At 38.9% G+C, this 26,241-nt stretch overlaps 1 protein-coding gene across 3 annotated transcripts in view; it reads right to left on the minus strand.

Moving 5' to 3' along the window:
• Positions 1-26,241, minus strand: part of SGCD (sarcoglycan delta) — a 562,593-nt gene that overhangs the window by 178,985 nt on the left and 357,367 nt on the right. The gene's annotated exons all lie outside the window — the stretch shown is intronic.

Genomic DNA, 26,241 nt, shown 5'->3' on the forward strand with positions numbered 1-26,241 from the left:
AGGTTTTCCTGATTTCAAGTTCATACTCTAGCAACTATACAACACTGCTTGTTTTTGTGACCTGTTACTGAGATAACCCACATGAGTGGTATGCATTACATACTAACCAGTATTGGGTATGTGATACAAATACTTTAGGATTTTGCCACATTATTCTTCCTGCCTTGAAATCATCTTAAAAGAACAAGCTCTCACAACAGCAAGAAATTTTACACAAAACTCACAGAAGATACATTATTTCTTCCCTCAGGCACCATAACCCTGAAGGAAAACAGTTTTGAAAGCTATAAGATAATTTTAGGATAGAGGACACCAGACATATGCAGCTATATGGCAAATACATGTGTACTGACACCTTCTGTGAGCCCATATTGGAGTTAGTTCATGGAAAGAAATCTATGAAGTTGTAGAAATCTGTCTTTTTGTGACTCTTATTTAGGGATGTGATAGTAAATGTTTAACAACTGGCTTTCTTAAAAAGACACAGAGGACTCTTAAGTTTAATCTGCATTATTACCAATGTCTAGACAATCAAGCCCTGATTTGCAGTGGTTTCCAGTTTCTGAGAGCTAAACACTCACACTGAAAATGGAAACATTGACTCTTGGAAGCTGGTTGGATCTGACTCCAGCATAACCCTGCTTACTCCCTTTTCAGTATTAACTTGACTTGACCATGGATAGTAACCTGAATGACAGACACATCCAGTTGAACATATTTTTTTCTGAGTTCAGAAAACTGGGACTACTTAGGACACTCACCACAAGAGATGAATGATTTAGTGGAGAAGCTGAAAAAGTATATGTAGGATTTTGAGCCAACTCATCTGTGTAATCACCCCATCATCTAGCATTTCTGTTTCTGGATTACCCAGAAGGCTCATTCAACTGGAAAGACTGCTTGCTCACCATTCTGGACAGTTGTTAGAGGTGAGTGACCCAGTTCCCCATTGTTTATTTCATCCCCTTCCCCATCTCCAGTAGTCTTACTGGAGAACAAAATATCCACGAAGACAGAGTCAGCCATTCTAGACCATATGTCTGAGTGGTGACTGGTCAATCCATGAAGCCCCTCCTTTCAGGATGTTTGTTCCCTACAGACACCCTACACCGAGCAGCTAAGTGGTATGGTGATTATGATGTTAGAGTTGGAGTAAGGGAAACCTGAATTTGAATCTTAGTTTATATATTAACTTGTTGTGTAACCCTAGCCAAGTCAGTTAATCTCTCACAGCCTCAGTTTTCTCATTTGTAAAATGGGGTTAATAATGGCACTCCTATCACATGGATGGGTCAATTCAGCTCATGCAAAAATGTATAGGTCAGTGAGAAGAAGTGGGCTCCTTCTGCTCTTTGTTTTGGATAGTAAGATGCATGAAAGTGCCGATCAACAAATTTTGATATTGTCCCAAGTGGGTATAGTCATTAACTACTACTGAGTGAGAAGATAAAGTTGCTATGATGTGAAAGTTAGCAATAGCATGTAGAGGAAAAAAATAATGCATTATTCTAAGCAAAAGTTCATCAACCAACTTTTTTTTCCAGTCATGGGTTCCAATAAGCCATTGGCTAGTCTAACTAGGGACTTCCTTCCAAAAATGTTTTTTGAATTTAAATTATTCTTAAGATTGGCCACAACAATCTAGGAAGGAAAAGATTCTTAGGGGTAGGGGATGAGACAATGCTGCCACTGTTGAAGGAGGGTATAAGATGGACAAGCTTGATCTCATTGCTTTCAGATTACTTGACAGACTCTGAATGAAACATCTGATCTCCATTTATAATTTGAATATTCTAGCAGCAAAAACAGTTTATAATGTACCAATTTATATTATTCCCGAGGGGCATTAAATCACTCAGACTTTAGGGATGCTTTCCTATATCATATGAAAGATCTCCTCTTTTTCCTTTTCCTTAGGCCTTACCAAACCTACTTCTTTTACTCTGACTGGCAATAGTAGGTCATATACCTTTTATTCCTTGGCAACATGAAGAAAGTAGTTAAAGGGAAGAGTGTGTCCTCTGCACTTTTATAATGAAAAGAGGAAAATGTAATTGGACTTAGAGGACATGAGTAAACTAAATATTTTACTTCTTATTACTTGACTTTGGGTAAGTCACTATACCTCTTTCTGTCTCTTCTTTCCTTATCTCCACCCTCAGGCTTATTCAAGGATTATCAGTCCTTGCTTTTTTCACCTTTATATCCACCACTTAGTTCTAACATAGTTTCCTTCCTTCCTTCCTTCCTTCCTTCCTTCCTTCCTTCCTTCCTTCCTTCCTTCCTTCCTTCCTTCCTTCCCTCCTTCCTTCCCTCCTTCCCTTTTCCCTTCCTTCCTTCCCCTCTTTCCAGCTACCCTTTATGTTTTGCCTTCCCCTATTAGAACATAAGCTTCTTGAAAGTAAAGACTACCTTTTTTTGTTTTGATTTGTTTTTTTGCTTTGATAACCATAACACTTAATACAGTACCTAATACACTCTGAGCACTTAAATCAATGCTCTATATAACTATCTCATCTGGAAAATAATGATGAAAAACTAAATGACCTCTTAAACCTTTTCTAGTTTTAGATCCCACAATCCTAAAGTCTTACATTTTTGCAAACCCCTAAAAGGCCAACAGAAATGATTTAAGATCCATTTGCAGGGTTATTTGGGGGCTAGATTGTGTTAGACTGTAATTTCTACAATCTGGCACTTGACGCAGACTAGTCTGAATGGCTTTATGAAATTTGATGTCTTAGCTCTGAAGTCTTGCTAACCAAACCCTTTGTATTTAATGAATACTTGGTATCCAACAGCACTTCCACTCTGAAAATCAAGTACACAACCCCAGGTCACATAACAGGTCACTTGTGCCTGTCGAGGGCAGTATATGACTTTAGAGGGTCAGCAGTTTTGTTTTTTCATTTGTTTGCATTGTCCCCAGGACAAGTGCAGTAGGGAATAAGTTTTGCAGAGAGTTGATGAGAAACAAGGTTTGGACTGATTTCTTCTGGTCTATAGGGGTGGCGGTACATAGAAAGAGAAGACAGTGTCACCATAGTTAAATCTTCAAAGTGTGTGTGTGTGTGTGTGTGTGTGTGTGTGTGTGTGTTTGTGTGTTGGACGTCAGGGCACTGAGAGGAAGAATGTCCAGGTAAGGAGCAGTGGCTATTGTCACGACCCTGGGATGGTAGAAAGAACACTGTATTTGAAATTGTTAACAATAATAATATTAATAGCTAACATTTATAAAGGAATCCCTTTATTCATTAATATTAATATTCTCACTTTATCCTCACAACAACCATGATTCTTATCCTCATTTTACAGACGAAGAAACTGAAGTAAATAGTGCTTAAGTGACTTGCCCAGGATCTCACAGCTAGTAAGTGTCCAAAGCTGAATTTGAACTCAGGTCTTTCTGATTCCAGTCCCAGTGCTTTAACCACTGTGCTACCTAGCTGGATGACCTGGATTAGAATCCTTAGTACCCATGTGATCTTGAATAGAGACCTTCTGGGCCTCAGTTTATACATATGATCTAGGAATAAAAATACCTGAATTTCTTTCCATGCAGAGTTTTTCAGAGTAAACTCTGATGTTCTCTAGCAATGGGATTTCACAGTGATTTTTATTACAGCATTTCTTAGCTTTCCTAAGGTAAAGTCCTGGCCAGAATTTGAGCTTGTTTTCAGTGTTTGCTATTATGGGTATGAGTCACACAACATGCTTATGATGTGGGCAGCAATTCCCCCATCCCATCCACTCTGAAAGAGGAAGCCAGACATTTCACTGGTCCAGGTTAGCACAGATATTTTTAAAAATTGAAAACTGAGTATATTTTTATTAGTCTTCTGGGAAAGAGGAAAAGCATTTAATGCAATCCTAGCATAGATTTCCATAACTGTCCATTAGGAAATTACTTTCAGGCTAAAAAAACTCCACCTCCTTTCACCCCACATTGTTTCAGGCAGTGTTTACTAGATTAAAAAGATTTTAAACTGTGAATTAGAATTTAGGAAAGTCTTAGCTTTGAAATATGGATAGAGTGACTAAACGGGGTACGATAATAAGTGTCTTATCCTTAAGGTGCTAGGACAGCAAAGATAGAATAATAGGAATAGTCTCAGACTGGGAGTCAGGATATCTGGGTTCTAACCCCAGTTATGCCACTCAAATTAGCTGTGTGATCTTGGACAAGTCATTGCCTCTCTTCTGTATCTCAGTTTTTTCTTCTATAAAATGAAAGCGTTCCATAGGATGATCTCTATGGCTTCTTCTAACTCTAGTTCAATGTTCAAAAACCGTGGTTCCCAAATCATGGACTCAGGCCTATGGATTATTGCAAGGAACTCATATATGCAAAACAAGTACTGTCATTTTCATCTTTATCTCCAATAAGGTACACAATATGACTCAATGTAATAAATAAGAAAATGTGACTAAAAATGCATGTAACGTTCTGTAGTGATTCATAATTTTGTTGTTGTTGAGTTATTTCAGTCATGTCTGACTATCCATGACCCCATTTGGGGTTTTCTTGACAGTGACACTGGAGTGTTTTGCCATTTTCTTCTCCAGCTCATTTTACTGATGAGGAAACTAAGGTAAACAGGGTTGAGTGACTTGCCCAGGATCATACATAGTAAGTGTCTGAGGCCTATTTGAACTTAGGTCCCCTTGACTCCATTGTAAGTACTCTATATACGACACCACCTAACTGCCCTGAAATAGAAATTCATTTCAAAACTTCACTGAATTTATAGAAGCTTTTTGTCAGTGTATATTTTCCCAATTAGCAGATGCTCATATTACAACTACTATCAAATGAAACTATGAATTTTTTTTAATGCTGAAAAGGAATTTTCTTACTGGAAAAGGTTGAGAATCACTGTTCTAAGTTCCCTTCTAGAGTAGCTCTGACAGTGTGTGTTCTTAACATTTCTCCCTACTCTGCCGTTCTGTGTTCTAAGTGCCCTTCCAGCTCTGTGTCTTCTGGCTCAGACATTCTGGGTTCCAAGTCCCCTTCTAGTTTTGACATTTCATCAGGTTCCTTCCAGGTCTGTGTTCTATGGTTAAAGTCCTTTCCTGCTGGGACATTCTGCGATCAAAGCCCCATCCTACCTTTTGACATTGTGTTCTAAGTTTCCTTCCAGCTCTGACTTTTTCGGGGTTCTCAAACCTCTTTCATCACAGACTGTATTTCTTCAGTGTTTTTATATTTCCAACTCTGCTGCTTCACCCCTTTCTTTCAAAGTCTGACGTTTTTCAATGCTACCCACATGCCTTGAATATAATTCAAAGGACTCTGGAAGTTCTTCCCTCCTGCAGAAGAGGAATTATGTCTAGATGGGAAGCTCATAACTGCTTTGCTCAATATTTATATCAGGAGATAAAATAAAAAAACACACCCTTTCCTTTTTATTACTATTTCCCAATAACATAGTATGACATTAATTGTTCTAATGCTCTGAGACCCAGGGAAACAGAATCAATACAGCATCATCACCTTAATAAAGGGCTAATAATACACAATGCAGCCTGTGATGTTTAGCCCACATTACTCTAATGTTTTCATATATTCTGCACTTCAACTCATTAGTTTGTCCCACCAAGTCCTCATCTTAGAGAGGAAGGAGTAATATGAATAAATCATCTTGCTACGAAGCGAGTTTATGTTTCCAATTTGAACAATAGATTTGTCCGCTAGGAAGAAAGCTTTGCACAGATGATGGATACGCGAAGCCACCCACTGCAGCTCGGTAAATGTACTTTTCATTTCACAGTCTGGCTCTGTCTTCAGAGACTGATCTAGTGAAACAAAAGCCAAGCAAAATAGATTTCAGTATCTTTGCAGGATTGTAACAACTGGAGCAAAGGCTGTTCCCGTCTTTGTCTCAGACAGTCTCTTTAGTGGTACATGTGGTTTGCTGTATCCCCAGCCTGTATCCTCACCTCCATCCCTGCCTCCTCCAACTACCCTGCCCCCCCCCCCCCCAGTGTTCTGATCAGGAAACATTTAGTGTCATCATCTGCCTGTGCCTTTAGGGCTAGGGAAGGTTAATTTCTGCCGCTGGAGAAATTGCTCTGATGCCAGTTGACTTTCAATAACCTACCTGTAGGCAAACATCTGAAGGCAAACCCTCACAGATGCCTCCCCTCAGGCAAAGCTATACTGTTAGAAGAGAAAGAAGCCTAGGCTGGCACATACTTTGATTCAACACTAACTTTGCTGCAGCTGCATTTTCCTGAATGGAAGGAACCCGGTAAACAATCGCTCCAGTATTTTCTGAGATCTGGTGCATAAGGGAAGGGGAGAGAAACAGAGACAATAATATTTGATAACATCTCATTTTTCTGAGATCACCCAGAAATGAAGTGCAATATCTTCTTAGATGTCCTATATAACAGAAAATTACTCTTTCAAGTGCCAAAATTTAAAAAAAAAGTTAATATCTTTGTGATGATGATATAAAGCTGGTCTTGAGTTCAAGTACAGCTCCTGCCATTAATTGGCCATATGACCATGGGCCAGTCATTAAAACTCTCAGTGCGCTAGCCAACTTTCTAACGCAATAAATTTCCCGGAAAGAACTGACCGGCATTGATAGAGTTTCCTTTCACAGAATTTCTCAGTACTGATGAAATCACAGGCTCAAGCCCCAACCTTAACCCTCAAATTTCTAAAATATTTATGTTGTTTCTTCCTTTCTTTCCTCACCTTGATGATTCAGGATCATCATCAAGAACAGTAATAATAAATAATACCTTTTTTGGGGGGAGAGGGGGGGAGGAAGGAACTCTGAATCTTGGTGCATTGGTGCAGGGAACTCCTGGTGAACAAATTTCTTTCTACTAATGAAGACAAGCAACGATTCTGAAATTTACACTCATTCAATGGTTAGGTGAGTTGCCCAGGATCCCAAAGCAGTGTGTTTTAAAGGTAGGACATTAAATCAGGTAATTCCAAGTCTTCTCTCTCTCCACTATGCCAGACTGCCTTCATAATAAAAAATCACATTACATTAATAATAGAGTGATTTCTCCAGAGGCTACTGAGGTATACAGGACTATATTAAATTGCCCCTATGTTAAATATCTCGCTCTGCTGCTGTTTTTATATTTCTTGCATCTTTTTTTTTCGACTCTGTGTGTCTCCCTATTCTAATTTGTTCTTTCTTTCCCACTAAGGCCCGAAAACCAGAAAAATAAACCTGTTAGAATTATAGAAATTAGGAGCCAACAGGGTCTGAACAAAAGGCCTTTAGTATCTTCTGTAGAAAAAGTGCAGGTGGCTTTGGGGCAGCTTTCTCCACCACTTACTTTTGGATCCTCTGAGGTATTCTCAGGATACTGGCCTCAGGATAAACTAAAAGGAATGCAGAAATGGGAGAGAGCAGTGTGCGTGGAATGATAGAATCTTAGTTTTGTGTACTGTATTCTAGGGGCTAGTAAAAATACTGTGATAAAGCAATAAAGAAGGTGGGAAGAAACGTGCATGTATGTATGTATGTGCATGTGTCTGTGTGTCTCTGTGTGCATATGCATGTGTGTACGTGTGTGCATGTGCATGTGTGTATGTGTCTGGGTCTGTATGTACAGTTTCTTGAATTATGAATAATAGTTTTAAGTGAATTCATTTGAATCCTTCTGGAGACCTCAATTACCCATTAAAGAAGATAACTGTCCAATGACCCAAAATGTCTCGAACTCCTTACAGATCACAGTGAGACTAATCACTCAGTTTTGAGTGACTGTTTTCTTAGTCTCAGGGGAGACACCTCAGTTTCTAAATCCTGTTCCCACTGAACACCACCTACTTAAGCACCCCAGGTGAGTTATTTCATTTCCATCAGCTTCAGTGCCCAGTTCTAAAACATTAAGCAAATCATATAAAACTAGTCCACGAAGTAGCATGGGAGGAGAGGAAGTGTAGTATCCACAGCACTCCCTACAAATGGAAATGCAGGGCACTCATTGATAAAGCTGGCTACTATAGCACTAACCCACCCTGTTGTACAATCTATCAGCCAGCAAATGCTTAGTGATCCTCTTCCATCTGTGCTTGCCTGGATTTCAACATGGAAATGCTCCCTCCCCTCAAAGGGCTTAATGTTTTGAAGTATAGTGGGACAGGATGGAACACTGGACTTGGCTTTAAGAAGATGGGGGTTCTAATCCTGCCTTACAAATATTAGCTGTGTTGTTGTAAATAAGTGACTTAACCTCTCTCTATTGCCTCAATTTCTTCATCTACAAAATGAGTGGGTGGGACTTGCCTGCCTCTGGGGTCCTTTCCCAGATTCTAAGTCTATGACCTGACATCATGTGTAACTTCGATATACCACCTTGAGCTGATCTCCTTTCTTCCTTCTTCCCAGTTCATGGGATCCCAGTTTCATACACTGAGGCCTAGAAGGGATTTCAGAAGGCATCTAACCCAGTCTTCATCAGTTCCAGGCACTCAGTGTGTACTTAATACATACTTGGTGATTGATTTCTTAAGGTCATGAGTTAGGAAGCATCAGAGCTGAGGTTTAACCCCAGGTCCTCTATTTCTAGAGCCAGAGTTCTTTCCATTGTGCCCCAATAGAAGTCAATAGATTCTAGGTCCATATACTCACAGGGACGTGCAAAGAGTGCTTGGCCTAGAGGCAGGAAGATTCCTCTTCTTGAGTTCAAATCCAGTCTCAGACACTTACTAGCTATGTGATCCTGAGCAAGTCACTTAGGCCCATTTGCCTCAGTTTCCTCAACTGTAAAATGAGCCAGAGAAGGAAATAGCAAACCATTTGTCAAGTGTCTTTGCCAAGAAAACTCCAAATGGCGTCATGAAAAGTCGGATGTGAGTGAAATGACTGAACAGCAATAAGCTTAGGGCTAGAAGGGATCTTGGAGCAGAACTTTTTATTTTACAGATGGGAAAACTCCAGCACATAGAATTTAAAGAGGCAGGATCTGATGTATTAAATACAGCTCTAAGTATGATGGACATTCTCAGAAGGGATGGATAGCATCCTTTGCTTGGGTTACTATGATTAGAGAAGGTGCATTAAAGGTAAGCAGGAATCCAGAAAGTGACCTAGGAGGGAAGATGAGGCAGGGCATAACCAGAAGCATGCAGTCAGAATCTTAGGTGGTCCTGCTGGGCTAGAACTCAGAGTTTGTACTGAGAAATTGTAAATAAGCTCTGAAAAAGAAACTTGGGACTGAGATGATCTTTGGTAATAGTCTAAAGACTTTGGACTTTATGTTTAAGACAATCAGAAGTGACATAAGAAAAAAAGTTTTAATGAAATCAATGGGGCAGCATGAATTAAAAGAGACTGGAGGTAGGGAGACCTTTAAGAAGTTGTTGAAATAATGCAGGCCTGAATTTGGTGTGGTGACAGAGAGGTGGAAAGGTAGCAATGGAGATGCAAAGAAAAGATCTGGTAACTGAGTAGAGGCAGGGGCTGGGCCTGTGATTTCATCAATATAGGTGTTCCTGGTGAGGAAGTTGTCTCTTTAGTGAGGTGTGGGTGAGCACCTTTTCTACAGATTTTAGAGAGTTGCCTAGGGCAGTGACAGGTGAAGTACCTTGCTTGGGGTCACATAGCTAGCAGGCATTTAAATCAGGGCCTGACCCTCCTGGCTCTAGGGCTAGCTCCTTCTCTAACCACTATGCAATACTTTCTTTCACACTGCTACTGACTATGAAAGGCAAAACAAAGGGAAGAGACAAAGATGCCAGTAGGATTATAAGAGAAGTTAAATGGAAAAATGATGTGACCATTGATTTTGTTTTGATCCACACCTGTGATTTTGTCAGTCTAGGGAGTTCCCAGTGAGGAAATTCTCTCCAACAATAGAGAACTGCAATTATTCTTAAATTTATGGTAGCTGAACTGGGGTTCTAAACTTTTTGGGGGATCATGAGCTATCTGGTGAGGTCTTATGGACCTCTTCTCAGAAAAAATGTTTTTAAATGCCTAAAACAAAATGCTTAAAATTACAAAGAAAAGCAATTATATATATATAAAATTTTTCCTATCAAGCCCTCTGAAAATCTATCCTTGGAACTCTGGCCCTAGATTAAGAAACCCTTATGAATGAGATATTTGGGGCACCAAGAAACCAAGTGACTTATCCATGATCACAGTAATGTCAGGCATAGACCTTGAACCTGGGGTTTTCTGACTCCAAATTCTATTATCCATTACTTTCTATCCATGACCTTGTGTTTTTTCTTCATTCCCATTGATAGACATGGTCAAATCAGTAGAAAAAGCTGCCTTTATGAATATGAGATTACGTTCAGTTTTAGATATATGGATTCTGAAATGATGGCATAGAATCCAAGTGGAAATATACATTTGGAAATTGTTATTTAATTGAAGTGATTATTCCTTTTACTCATGAAGATCATAAACCCTTTAAGGCCACCGTTTTCCTTATGTCTTTTCACAAATACTCCATAGAGGACCTACCTAACTGGCTGTAGGTCTTCCTCTTATTTTATTAGTCTCTCTGGTTATCATTCTGCCATTTGGGCCTGCTCTCTGGTGTGTCTCATGCTCACTACATGGCTGGTCCATTTTGTTTTCTGGGCATACAAATGTTTGGTAATGCCCTTTGTGTGACCAACCACAATTCCAGTGACAAAGGGGTAGTGGACTCAGGGCATATAATGGGACAAATTTCAAGGTGAGAATTTGTTTTCCTTGACTATGCATATTTGTTACAAGATTTTTGTTTTTCTTTTTTTCCCAAATGGAGAGAAAGATAAATAAAAGGAAAAAATAGATTTTTGTTAATTGAAGAAAAATAGATTTTAATGAAAAAAGAAAGGAAATGTACATCTAGAGGGGTATCTTTGGAGTCCGGGAGAGAGAGCTGAATAGCTCCTTCAAGGGGAAATAACTTCACTGAGGTTACAGGTGAAAGCTTGAAAGGAGATACAACCTCTGATGTGTGCAGAGGGATAAGAACAAAGGGTCAAGAAGTGAACTTTAAGTTAATATGCAAATGAGACCTACACTAAATGTACTGAGGTAACCTGCTATAGAACAAAGTATGCCGGATTCTGGAATAAGAGGGCCCTGTGTAATGGGAATGCAAATTTGGAAGATCTTCCCTGCCCCTAGGCTAAAGTGCACCTGAAGCCTGGGGTGGGAGGCTTGTTTTTCAGTAGAGACTTCTTGATTGGCCAGTGGGTCCAGAAGGTTGTTACATTCTCTGAGCCAGGAGAAGGCTATATAAGCCCTGATGTGTAGCTTTGTTTTGGGATTCACTTTGAGAAGTGTTCTGTGATTTGATCTGGATTCTGGGAAGCCGTTGGTGAGAGTCCCCCGGCTTTGAAAAACCCAGATGTTGAAACCCAGATGTTGACTGGGTATGGATGTAATGGTTGGACAGTTTGGAAAGCTGTCTACTAGATCTGTTTCTGTCTTGATAATTCTGCCTGTATACTTTGAAGTTCGGGGTGCTGACCTTTTTCCCCTGAACAAGGTAAACGATATATGTCTGACTGATTAAAGTAAGCTTGTTAACCCATTTTGAGTTGCTTTCCTTTAACAAAGCAGATCCAAGAACCTGTATGGGCAGCCACCCTGAGGACACTTGGGGTGCTTGCTGCTACACCCTGTCACTTTCTACCTAAGCTACTTGGATGAAGCCCTTCTATCTCTTGGATCTTCACTTTCCTTATTTGTAAATTGAAAGGGGTGGGCTATCAGTTATCAGAGAAATGGCCAGAACCAGGTAAAAATACAGTTGGGAAATACTGAACAAAATAAATATAGATACAATAGAACATAGATTATGACAATATGTAGCTTCCTAAGTAAATATATTCCCTGCAGTGATCCAGTGTAACATTTAGTGGCTCCTGTTTCTGAGTTTTATATCACTGGATTAGATGATTTCTTAGATCCCTTCCAGATCTTAATCTAGGTTCCTGTGAATAAGGGGAATCCTTTTTTTTCTTTGCTCCATCTTCACTTAATCTCAACAGAGCAACCTGAAGTCCTGAGTTAAGCATTAAACAAATCTGGTATTTAAGCAACAGGTCTGATTTCTCAGCCCTAGGTTCAAATAACGCAATACGTTTTCCCTCACTGTCACCTATTGTGGGCTTAGAGCCTAACACTCCTACTCTAGTGGAAGCAGAATTACAGAAACACATAGCTAGGTTAAGTTTTTAAAATAATCCAAATTGATGGAAGTAAGTCCTTCACCCACATCTAGTCAAGAGCTTGATAGAAGTCTTTTAAGGAATGATAGAGACCAGACTTGGAATAAACTTTTAATCAGAGGGATTGAATTGAGTAAGTGCTAGGAACTGTCAATCAGGGGACTAGGTTTCTTCTGTTTCCTAGAGGGACCAAATTTTGGTCTCAACTCTTTACGTTAAATTCCTACTAATGTCAGTCCTAAAGAATGAAAGTGGTGTACGGTGAACATAAACAAGCTACTTTGCCTCTCTGAGTTTCAGTCAGCTCTATAAAACTGAAAGATACTGATCAACTTTCAATTATATAAGGGTAGTACACAAAGATTTATCCATACTGACAGAATCACGTGTCCTTAATGTATTGACATTTTGAGAAGAATGTGAAACTATATTAGAATGCAGTTATACTACATTAAAAGACATATATTCATAAACATACATATGCATTCATAAACATAGACACGCATTAAGAGAAATAAAAACAAAATAGCACTTATTTCAGAGAAGATGCCAAATTACATCGAAAGTTGATAATGTAAGTGTATCAACTTTCTTTTGATCTATTTACCTATCTATTTTGTTGTTTTTCAGCCATTTTCTCTTGTATCTAACTCTATGAACCCATTTGGGTTTTCTTGCAAAGATACTGGAGTGGTTTGTCATTTCCTTATCCAGTTCATTTTCCAGAAGAGAAAACCGAGGCAAACAGAATGAAGTGACTTGCCCTTGTATGAAGTCAGATTTGAACTCAGGAAGATGAATCTTCTTGACTTCAGGTCCAACACTCTATCCACACATCTATCTATCTATCTATCTATCTATCTATCTATCCATCCATCCATCCATCCATCCATCCATCCATCCATCCATCCATCCATTCATCTATCTATCTATCCATTTATTTATCTATATCTATCTCATCTAAATAGAATATACATACATATCCATGTACACACACACATACAGTCGCAGACTTTGGCAGGGTCATAGAACCAGTAAACCAGTATTTATAAGAGGCAGCACTTGAGCCCGGGTCTTTCTGACTATCTAGGCTATCTCTATCTACTACACCACATTCCTTTTTTCAATGGCATCTTAATGTGTTATAGACATCAGTAAAGTTACAAGTCCACCCTACCCCCTTCCCAATATATATGAGTGTGTGTGTACATATATATGTACATACATACCTACATACACATGTATACATGAAAATAGGTTATTGTTTTACCCAAGGATTATTTCCTTTACCAATGACAGATTTACTAGACTAGTCTGAAATAGTGAGTATATTCAAAATGATTTCTTGAACCTTAAATTTAGATTAACATGAATATAGCTATTGTGTTAAATGATCCCTGGGTATATATTCCTCCCAATCCTAGTTTATTTTAAAACATAAAAATGAGATCTTCTTTCCTCCTCCATAAACTTATCCATATTTTCACAGCTGGTAGTGAAATTTTCCTTATCTGATCTCTATTGCCTCCTATGCCTGTATGCTTATCATATGCTAATTTGTATTTTATTGACCTATCTCAGTGCCTTATCATTCCTCCTGATCCTAAGCTCCTTAAAGACAGGGACTGGGCCTCATTTATCTTTGCATCTCTTTCAGCACCAAGAACAGGTGTTTGTTGATGTTTAAAATGGTTTTCATACTTTTAAAAACACTTTCATATTTACATTATCTCATTTGATCTTTACAGCACCCTTGTTGTGAAGGACAGGTATGAGAATCTTCACTTAACAGATTGGGAAACGGAGGTGCAGTGATTTCCCCTAAGGTCACATGGTGACCAGGGCTTCCTGACCTTTTACTCTGTGCTCTTCCTCTTTTTTTTCCTCTCAGGCTGTTTATCCCATGACATGTGCTAATGTGATATTTTATAAAAGATAAATTTGTATATATATGAAAATAAACACAGACTGTATCTTCCAATTTCTCCCTTTCTGAGCATTCAGACTAGATATTAAAAGCTTTGATGTCCAAACATACACAAAGGCCTGGCAGCCTTCAGATCAAGTCTGCTGATGTCCATGTCTCCCAGGAGATTGGACCTTAGATAGATCCCACCTCCCCCCTGCCTTTACCAGTATATTGCAAACCACAGAAAGTCAGTATTCTTACAACAGAAGTTTGTAAAGATGTTTTCTAATTGGGATCCTATGAATTATAAGGGATGACAACCCCAGTAGCTATGCAGGCTAATAAACATAGCTTACGTTCATAGAATCTCTGTAACTTACTAAGTATTTCTCTTGAAACAACCCTGTGAGGTAAGTATTGTTATACCCATTCTACAGATGAGGAAAGTAAAAAAGAGACACAAACGGCTTTCCTAAGGTTACACAGCTACTAAATCTTAGAGCAGGGACTATACTTTAGGTCTGGTGACTTGGAATCCTGAATTCTTTTCATTATATCAAAAATGGGATAGAGAGGGGCGGCCAGGTAGCACAGCAAGTAAGAGTACCGGCCCCTGTGTGGGGATGACCTGGGGATCGAATCTGGGCTCAGACACTTAGCACCACACCCAGAAATAACTGGCCGTGTAACCTTGAGCAAGTTACTTAACCCCGATTGCTTAAAAAAAAATGGGATAGAGGTCATAGCTACTTCCAGGTTTCTTTGGAATAGCTGAGAAAAGGAAAACCTCAACAATAAAATGTGGCAGTGCTTGAATTTATAGTCTAAGGACAAGTTTAAGACATGAGTCTTTATTTTAGAAATAAACTATCTTGAGACTTAAAAATGGGGTCGGGTTCCAGCTTGGTGCCCAATGTCTCTAAAATTCAATATTGCCAATGCCAGAAATGAAGGGAAATTGCTGTTCTCTGTTCTTTCTGTTGGTCGAAGTGCTAACGAAACTGTCCCTTGTGAAGGATAAACGTGGACTTAATAGGTGAGATGACTTGTCCAGAATTGCTTCTTCAACTCTCTTATGAATGAGTCCCAAAAGAAGAAGTGCTGAATTCACACTCTGTCCTGGGAACTCAGTTGTTTTGTGGAGTGCTTTTAGGACATGAGAAGAAAATAGGCATTATTATTTCCATTTTTTGGATGTAAAAATCGAGGTAGAGAGGTCAATTTTAAAGTATTATTGTACACCTAACTCTTCCCCAGCATTGTGCTGGGCACTGGAACAGATATGCAGAAGTAAATGGCAGTTACTACCCTCAAGAATCTATTTGGGGAGATAAGATAAACACACATGCAATGATTACAATTCATTACCAGGGATGACATAAGTAAGGTTATATAGTTGCATAGATTATTACATGATATGATAGTTATTTGTACAAACCAACCACTGTGGATATTTGTACAGTCAGAAAGACTTCATGGACGCATTTTCTCCCTCCTTGAGACTTGTTCAAGCCTAAATAGTGAGGCAGAGAAGGAGAATAACTCTTGAATATTAATTTTGAAGTGAAAAGAGCACTGGATTGGGGGGCGGAGCCAAGATGGCAGAGTAGAAGCACGACCTTCCCAGAGCTCTGGCTTCCACCCTCCCCAATCCATGTAAAAAGGGGACTCTAAACAAACTGTGGAGCTGCAGAACCCACAAAATGACACAGAGAAGCTAACCTCCTGCTGAGTACAGCCCAGAAGGCCGGAATCCAGCACAGCGCTCTGGGAGCCGAGCCCAGCCCCACGCTGAGGCTTTAACCCCAGGGCAGGCCTGACCAGCTGCTGGCCAGAGGGACTCCAAATCCGCAGCAGCTGTGGCCGTTTCCAGATTTATCAACACATAGACACAAAGGACAAAGTGAGAGGTCAGTGCAGTCTGGACTTTGGGACCAATAAGTGGGAGTGGGTGGCTTTTACCCCCAGGGCGAAAAGCCACTGAGAAGCCTGCACAGCCAGCCAGCGCCATGAGGCAGCTTCAGCTCTTGGCCTGCAGAGTGTAGGGGAACCAAGCACCAGTCTGAGGGGTAATCGCTCTTGCTTTAACCTGCTTGGATCTGAATTTCATTCTAGGGTGGAGGTTCTGGGGTGTGTGTCCAAGCTTGCCAGAGGGTGTGGAGACCTCAGAGAGGGCACCCATCCAATACCTCCGGAAGCTGAGAAAACCCCAGCATTTGGGATGAAAGCTCCCCTGTGTGATGGCAGAGTCCTACTGTGGCAAAAAGCCCATAAGTCAAGCAATTGAGTGGCAAAATGATCAGGCAAAGGAAACAAAGCAGACAGAAGATTCCAACAATACACTCCTATTTTGGGGACAAAAAGGAGAAAAGCATGGAACAGGAGGAAAGCAGTGAAGTCAGAACTCCTGCACCAAAAGCTTCAAAGGAAAATACAAGCTGGTTACAGGCCATAGAGGACCCTAAGAAGCAGATAAGAGAAGTGGAGGAAAAATTGGAAAGAGAAATGAGAACAATGCAAGAAAATTATGAAATGAGAGTCAACAGCCTGACTGAGGAAAATAATACCTTAAAAAACAGACTGACTCAAATGGCAAAGGAGGCCCAAAAAGCCAATGAGGAGAAGAATGCCTTAAAAAACTGAATTTGCCTGATGGAAAAAGAATCTCAAAAACTCAATGAGGAGAATCATTGCTTCAGAATTAGATTGGAACAAATGGAAGCCAATGACTTTATGAGAAATCAAGATGCTGTTAAAGAGATCCAAACAAATGAAAGAATAGAAGGCAATGTGAAATATCTCATGGGAAAAACCACTGACCTGGAAAATAGAACCAGGATAGATAATTTAAAAATTATTGGACTGCCTGAAAGCCATGATCAAAGTAAGAACCTAGAAATCATCCTCCAGGAAGTTCTCAAAGAAAACTGTCCTGATGTTTTAGTACCAGAGGGCAAAATAGAGGTTGAAAGAATCCACCAATCACCTACTGAAAAAGATCCCAAAAAGAAAACTCCTAGGAATATTATAGCCAGGTTCTGGAATTCCCAGATTAAGGAGAGAATATTACAAGCAGCCAGGAAGAAACAATTTGAATATTGTGGAAACACAATCAGGATAACACAGGATCTGGCAGCTTCTTCACTGAGGGATCCAAGGGTTTGGAATATGATATTCCAGAGGGCAAAGGAGCTGGGATTAAAACCAAGAGTCACCTACCCAGCAAAACTGAGTATCATGTTTCAGGGGAAAATATGGTCATTGAGTGGAATAGAGGACTTTCAAGTATTCTTGCTGAAAAAACCAGAGTTGAATAGAAAATTTGACATTCAGATACAAGAAGCAAGAGAAGCATGAGAAGGTAAACAGGGAAAAGAAATCATAAGGAACTTATCAGGGTTGAACTATTAACATTCCTACATGGAAAAACAATAATTGTAACTTATGAAACTTTTCTCAGTAGTTGAAGGGATTAGAAATATATATATATATGTATATATATATATTTGTCTATATATGAGGGTATATGGTCATATGAATACATATGTGAATGTGTGTATATATTTTTGCAGGTATACACAGAGGGCACAGGTCCAATTTAAGAGGAAGGAATGATGCTTAAAAGGTGAAATTAAGAGGTGAGAGGAATATAATGAGAGGAGATGGGGAGAGACAGATTGGGGTAAACTATCTCATACAGAAGAGGCAAGGGAAAATGGTTACAATGGAGGGGAAGAATAGGAAGGCAAAAGGGAATGGGGCAACCTTATTCCCATTGAATTTGGCTTGAGGAGGGAGTGAAATACACACTAAATAGGGTATCCCACCCTCCAGGAGAATGGGGGGGAAGGGGATGAGAGGGGGGATGATAAAAGGGAGGGTAGGCTGGGGGGGAGAGAGGTTGGAAGCACCCACTTTTGAAAATGGGATCAAAGTGGAGAGTAGAGTGGGTGGGAGGTGGGATGGGAGGGAGGGAAGTGTAGTCAGTCTTTTACAATGTATCTACTATGTTATTGTTTTGCATTAGCCACACATATGCAACCTATACTGAACTGCGTATCTTCCCAGTAGGGGTGGGTGAAGGGGAAGGAGGGGAATGAATCTGGAATTGAAAGTTTTGAAATCAAATATTCAAATATGTATATATATGTATATGTGTGTGTAAATATATATATTTATATATATACACTATTATTAATACCATCTTACATGCAATTGGGAAATGGGATGTGCCGGCACTGAGGCATAGAGATCAACTGGAAAAGTGGAAAGGGGTATGGGGAAAATGTGGGAGAAAGCAGATTGGAGGAGGGGATATCCTGTGGGACTGCTACTTTGGGCAGTAGGTGGGGGAGAAATGGAGAGAAAATTTGTAACTCAAAATCTGGCGAAAACAGATGATGTAAATCAGAAGTTAATAAAGCATTAAAAAAAAGATTATTATAAAAAAAAAAAAGAGCACTGGATTTTGAATTTGAAGTCCTGAGTTCAAATTTCAGCTCTCTTACTTGAAACCCAGGTGATCTTAGTCAATTAATTTAACCTCCCTGAGCTTTAGTTGCTTCATCTGAAAAATGAAGAGGTTGAGCTAAGTTCCCTTTCAGTTACAAATACTAGAAGAACCTTTAAGCCTAACTTGTCTTCTTCCTTACATGACCAGAGCCGAAAGAGGTTGAAAATGAACAGATACTTTTCATAACAAAGGTCAGCAAGCCCATAGAATGTTAGGAGAAAGGAATGTGCTGAAGCCAGCAGAGGATTTGGTCTCAACTATTCTGTTTTACTGATGACCTCAGTCACATTGAGAACCCACACAATCCTTGGAAAACTTGTCTTCCCTCCATGAACCACAGTCCCCTCTAATTTTTTGTGCACCAACCAGGATTCTGTCAATAATTTCCCCCACACAAACCTCCCCTCTACATTTTTTAGAGTTGTTTGTACATATTTTTCTTTGCCTCTTTACTAAGCCTCTTTTGTTCCAGATCTTTGCCCTCCAAGAAAAGGGAACATGAAATTCTGGTAACCAAAAGACATTTCTTAGGGGGAAAAATTCTCGCTTGATAATGGAACCTTTTTAGCGGAGGAAGGCAATCTGTGATCTGAATCGTTAATGAAGAGATTAAAAAACAACAGCACTGTGGTGCCCACCATATGCTCTTCTAATTTCTCCAGCTGACTGCTTTCAGGTAAAATACAGCTGGTCTAGTAGAGAGAGGTAGTTTGTAGAAGCCTTTGGCTTTCAGTAAACAACTCTGTTTAGAAAATGAAAAAAAAAACCTGCCCAAAATAAAAATAAACAACAACAAACAAAAACCATCTCAACAACAAGAAAATTGAACCTGTTGTCAGGTGATAGGAGAGTTCCATTTTGTCATTGTCCCTGAGTGGGATATATTTCACCTGCCAAGCTAGATCACAAGTTTCTTGAAGGCATGAATAATATCTTCCATTTATTTTTAGCTTTCCCCATATTTCTGAGTAAAGGGCTTTGCATAGGGTGGAACTGGGGGCCACTTATGCGATGTCATTTGAGGATTGTTGAATTGCACCCTTCTTACTCACACTGGACGTTAAGATAACAAGCCTGTCAGATTGCTTGGAATTCCAACTATTACTGGTTCTTCTATCAAGGTTAAGATTACTTGAGAAGGGTCTGGCCTGCTCAATCTATTTGGAGGGGGTAGTTTCTCAGATTCGAATTTTATGTTAAACAAGTTGGAAGGGTCCTTAGATGTCACCTAGTATCACTTCATACCAGAGGTATAAATCTGTCAATGCTAGTCCTTTATTCAACAAATAATTAGTATATACCAAGTATGGAGAAAGCAAAAAACAAGACAATTTAACATTTTAAAAACAGATTAAAAAGCAATTGACATTGTCCCTGCCTTCACGGGACTAGTGTTTATTCAGTTTCTGCTTGATGACTTCCAGGAATGGAGACACTTTTTAGACAGTTTATTCTACTAACTCCATTGATACCCCTCATCTATGGCCTTGGGAAATGACGATTGGACAAATGTTGACTGAAGTGGAATACAAAAGAAACGCGGGGTCCTTTGGTGTAATGTATCATACATTAGAGCAATGGACATGAGTCAGGATGGACATGAGTCAGGAAGACTAAGATTTGAATTTTGCCTTAGGCACTTATTAGTGTTTGACCCTAAGCAAGTCACTTAGGACTCTCAGCCTCAGTTGCTCCATTTGTAAAATAAGGGAACTGGTCTGGATGGCCTCTAGGTATGTTCTAGGTCTTTATCTATGAACCATGGCTAGTGCTGCACGAAGATACCAAGACTGATAAGACTAATAGAGAGAGGGCACCCTCTTGACATTTTTATCTAGGGTTATTAAGCATTTTGTAAACATTTTCTTTTCACTGGGTCTTCATAAAAATTCTGTGAGATAAGTAGAAGAGATATAATTTTCATTTTGAATATGAGGAAAATGAATCAGACTCAAGTGATAAAGAGACAGTTTAAGATCATAGATTTAGAGCTTGAAGGGACCTTAGAGGTCCTTGAGTCCAACCTCCGTCATTTTGTGGATGAAAAAACCAAGGCACAAACTGGACCCGAGTCCAATCTCAAAACCAAGACTTTTGAGCTGAAATCTGGATTACTTTCCTTTTCAACTTGTTGAAACTGGCAGAGATCTTAGAGATCAAATCATCCAATCTCTTCATTTTACATATGAAGCAACTGAAGGCCAGAGAGGCTAAATTGCTTATTTGATATAAAATGATGCATTAATAGTGAAGTTTAGGCTAAGGTCCGAGTCTTCTGATTACCAACCTGGTGCTCTTTCTGTGCTGCCATGATGCCCCTGAGACATTGTAACTATTGGATTTTAATGTGAATAAAATAAATTGAATTATCATGTGCTTTAAAAAATGAAACATAGGTAATAGGTTACATTTCTCAATATCCTCTTACAAAAAAAATAAAACCCCTTCTTAAAGTATATCTGAAGAAATAAGAAATATGGAAATTGATTGAAGAGCAATGATCCTTTAAAAAAAGAATTCTAAAACTTTTTGAAACAAATTCAGAATTCCCCCCCCTACATTAATAAGCTTAATATTTTCCTTCCACTGGTTAATTTAAACAGAGTGGATTTCAAATGAGGCAATGAGATGAACTAACCCACGTTAAAAATGGCAGTAAGCCATATCATTCCACAAATAGATTTCCTATTTTTTAAATTTACATCATGTCTTTTGTCTCACTTCTATTAGTCAACAGTAACAAAAGAAAATAATATTTTGTAACCTATTCAGTCTGCTTATGGATATGCAGTAGCAGGTCAGAATGTGTATCATGTAACACCAAGGTAACATGGTACAGTAAAAAGGACACTGAGTTGAGAGTTCTGGCATTTATTAGCTAATGTTGAGCAAGTCACTACCCTCCCTGGGTCTCAGTTTCCTCAGTTGTAAAATAAGGGAGTTGGACCAGATAATCATTAAAGTTTCTTCCAGGTCTGTCTTTTAATAATTATTAGGTGAAGGATGGATTCCATACATAAGTAAGTTATATTCTACTGTAAAGACTGCCATCTTGTAAATGACAATAATAACAATGATAATGATAAACACCTACTATGTGTCAGGAACTGTGCTAAGTGATTTACATTCATAATCTCATTTGATACTCAACAATCGTGAGGAGTAGGTATTATTATCCCCATTTAACAGATCAGGGAAACTGAAGCAGACAGAAATTAAACAACTTGCCCAGGATCACACAGCTAGCTACATCACACAATCTGAGGTTGGATTTGCCATCAGGTCCTGCCTCTAGGCCTGGAATTTTGTCAATTTTGCCATGTTGCTGCCTAGTTCAACATATAGGGGAAATAGGTGGGATCGTGGGGTGTATTAGCAAAACTCTCCCTATGAGTGCTGACACAGTTCAAATAGACTGTTCTTCTGCTGAGTTTCTGTAGTGGGACCTCATTAGTTTGTGGTGACTGTGATTTATTTCAGTTTCTGGTATTTAGTTTCTGTGGTGGTCCCTTTTATTACATTTATAAGGATATGTTTGCTTCCTAAAATTTTGCGAGTGCAAGGGCTATATTCCCCCTGGGGAATGTAAAGAATTGACATTGCTTGCTCAAGAACATATGTACATTCATAGTAATATTGGTAAATTGAGGCCATTTTCTCCTCAGCATTGGAATTTTTGTGAAAGTTTTGCCCTTTCCTTTAAAATTCTGAGTTGGCATTTCATATTTAGAAATTCAAAGGTGGTGGGGGGGAAGAAAAAGAAAGAAACACTTTCATAAGGCTTTTGACCCTTATTCTATGATTACAACCTATAGGTAGCTAGAATTTGCAGTGGCTAGAGTACAGGCATCTGGAGTCAGGAAGACCTGAGTTTCTGAACTCAGGTACTGCCTCACACACCTATTCACTGTGTGACCCTGGTCAAATAATTTAATTTCTCTTTGCCACTTTCGCCTCTTCTATTAAACAAGGATACTAAGAATGCCTACCTCCTTGGTTGTTGCAAGGATCAAATGAGATAACACTTGAAAAATGCATTGCAAACCTCGGGATGCTAGATAAATGCTACCTGTTATTAAAATATTTAAAATTAATTCCAGATCATTGTCCTGACCCTTTTCCTAAATTCCCTGGAAAGACTCATAACCATATCAGATGGTTGGTATTCTATTAGTGTAAATTGTTTTATTTTCATCCCCCAAACCAGCCAAAGCCATCCTATCTTTTCCCAAAAGTCCTCAGTTGCATGCAAATGGCCCCATCGAATGTAGTATTATAGAAAAGACCTTCCACATGCCCCTTGTTAACCATCCTGGAGTATCTGGCACAGAGAAGGCATTTAAATGCTTGTTGAATTGACTTGCTAGTAAAATAGAATACTATCTACTACATTGGAGCAACTAGGTAGCACAGTAGATCAAACACTGGGCTTGAATCAAGAACACTCATCTTCATGAGTTCAAATCCAGCCTCAGACACTTACTAGGTCTGTGACCCTAGGCAAGTCACTTAACCCTATTTACTTCAGTTTCTTCATCTATAAACTGAGTTGGATAAGGGAATGGCAAACCACTTCAGAATCTTTGTCAAGAAAACCCCAAATGGGGTCACAAAGAGCCAACTCTTTGTTATGACTGAAATGGCTGAACAACAACAAAAATCTCTTACACTAAATAATTATGTATTAGAAATAACTTCATTCTGATAGAAACATATTAGTATTTCTTTTGGATATTAAGCTTATATATATTTGGGATGATGTGACATTAAAAAAACAGTTTGAATTAAATACACCAAGAAAAACTAGTACTTTCAGTGCTTTGATTAATGTCATATGGTCAATAGATATATTTCTGTTCCAGGAAGACAGTTCTCAGAGTACTTGGGTTGAAAGAGAATAATCTAGGGCCGGGGGAATTTTTATCTTGAAATGGCAAAGATGATCAGATATAATTAAGTTCATGCCTTCTTTGAAGAACTGTCAAATCCCATTTCTCCAAGTTTAATATTTTAACAAGTCTATTACCTACGGGGGAAACTAAAATTTTCATGAAACCTAAATACAACCCAACATGTGAGTTATTGTGCAAACACAATGATTAGCTTCATTTAGTAAGAATTGCATGTAAAAAAATGAACGGAAACTGCAGGGGAAAATACTTAATATTTATGAGTTAAAGTAGCAAAACAACAGACAGAATTGGCATCAATAGGGCATGAGAGCAGCCTGTCAGATGGAACAAATCAAGTGCTCTTGCTCAGCCTTCACCTCTTTCTTCCTTCTAGAAAGGAAGATATTTTTGTACTTGTGAGACTCAATTTATTTGTCCAACAAGCTGATTTTGGAAATATATGCGATGTTTTAAGTAATTTATCTGAGTAAATATTTGAAAATGATGATAATTCTTTCATCCTTTTCACCTAGAAACCAAAACGCAATTATTTATGTTTAGAGAACTGTTGATTTATATTTCCCCATTCTTGGGATATCTATGCTCCCTTTAACAATGCATCTGAGGGACTCAGTCCAATTATTTCAAGACCTCAGTTTTTAGAAGAATATTAGGAAGGGTCTTTATCAGGCAAGATGAGGGTTCCATGAAAGTACTAGAATAGAAGTTCTCTGGGAACACAAGAACTCAGTTCTGTTCTATGACTCAGGGAATATTTATACCCCAAACAGAGTTGGGGAGCTTTCTTTGGTGCCACATGATCTTTCCTTTACTATTCATTCTTTTTAAAATTTGGGGAATTGGGATGTAAAGTCAGCAGCACTTATTGTAAGACTATGTCGAGAATTCTTGGTAGGACTAAATTTGAGTTTATCATTGTATTATAATCAAAATAAAGATTTACTAATCAAATTAATAGCATGGGAAAAATTCCCTTCAACAAAGTAAGCTACTTAAGAGTACAAGGTCATAGACCCATAGAATGTTAGAGCTGGAAAGGACTTTACAAAGCTATTCCCATGCTTTCATTTCATAAGTGAAGAAATTGAGGCCTAGAGATTTTAAGCAATTTGCCAAATAGATATCGGTAGTTAACATAAATGACCAGGAAAAGAGCCCAATTCACCCAATTCTTGGGCCATAGCTCCTTCATAATCAAAGACTTCAGCAAAATCTAGTCTAATACTGGCAAACATACTCATTATAAACAGTTTTTAAGTCTGTCTGGAATCTAGGTTATGTATAGATGCTGTACAGATTTCAATATCTCCATAAAATGCAGCTGATTAGCTGTGTCTAGTGATAGAACATTTGCAATCATAGAATCATATATTGAAGATCATATTCTAGAGGTCTTTTGGTACAACTGTCTTATTTTATAAATAAGGAGAAGTTAAGAGAACTAGAGAAATTAGGAGATTTCACCAAAGTTTGTTAGTGGTAGATCTCAGATCTGAATCCTTGTCCTCTGACTGCAAAACCAGAACTTTTTCTTTTCGGAGGGAGGGAGTGTCGAGGTCAGCCATGTGTGGCCTCGAGCCCACAGGTTCCCCACCCTGGCTCTAAACCAATTTGTACTGTTGGCTTTACTTTGGTAAGACAGAAAGGTAGAGAAAGACTTATTAAATAATTATTTGGTCAGGGTTTCATTTTTTCTTCTTCTCTAAAGTCAAGCTTGTGAGGCCTGCATAGAGAAAGAATGTTTCATTGGTTTTGTTTATAGTGTGAATACAAGTACAGACAATTTCACATTGAAAGCACACTTTGGAAGAGGTAGAACTGAAATTAATATTTTAATTAATATAGAATTGTCTTAAGGGTTTTTGTTTATTTTGCATTTGGACAAGGAAAATTAATAGCACCTATGTTTGAGAGAGTCATAACTCATTCAATAAAACAGGCCCACTATCTGACAAGTCAGTTAATACTCGCTGCTGAATATACTTGAGATTGATGAAAGTAAATTTCTCTAAAAATATCATTTAATTCATGTTGCTCAATTAAGAAATGTTTTCCTTCTTCTCTTCCAATGAATGAAGTCTTACTGTATATTACAATATAAGAAATGTCCCTGGTTAATGTTATTTAGTCAGAAGAAGCAGAGAGATCAGAAAGGATAAGAGAGTTGAAAAGTATGAGAGAGAAGACTGTAAGAGAGAGAAAGGCAGGGGGTGGGGCACGCCTAGAGCATCAGTCCTGGAGTCAGGAGGACCTGAGTTCAAAACCGTCCTCAGACACTTAACACTTACTAGTTCTGTGACCTTGGGCAAGTCACTTACCCCCAATTGCCCTGCCTCCCTCCCTCCAAAAACACCTGCTGACAGAGAGAGAGGGGGAAAGTAGAAAAGAATCAGATGGGAAACCTATATACCTAACTCCAGATTCCAGGAAATGGTCAAAAACAGTTTGATAAGCATACTGGATATCAAATGCCTTTGCCTCAGAAACAAAAGACTTGTTTCTACTTAAAAACAGAACAAAACAAAACAAAACAACACAGGGCAGATCCAAGATGGTAGAATGGAAGTATTAGCTTTTCTAAGCTCCTCCGTGAATCCAGTCACTAAACTTTAAAAAGTGAACCTGAATGGATTTTAGAGTAACAGAATCCAGTGGGAGATGGAGCATGGCAGATTTCCAGCCCAGAAAAGTGCCCACATAGGTCTGGGCAGGGGCGGAGCACATGGGGGCTGCACCAGCACAGACA

The sequence above is a fragment of the Petaurus breviceps genome, unplaced genomic scaffold (genome assembly GCF_028583685.1).
Source record: "Petaurus breviceps papuanus isolate PSGF00001 unplaced genomic scaffold, PetGlider_PUasm1.0 551, whole genome shotgun sequence".
NCBI lineage: Eukaryota > Metazoa > Chordata > Mammalia > Diprotodontia > Petauridae > Petaurus > Petaurus breviceps.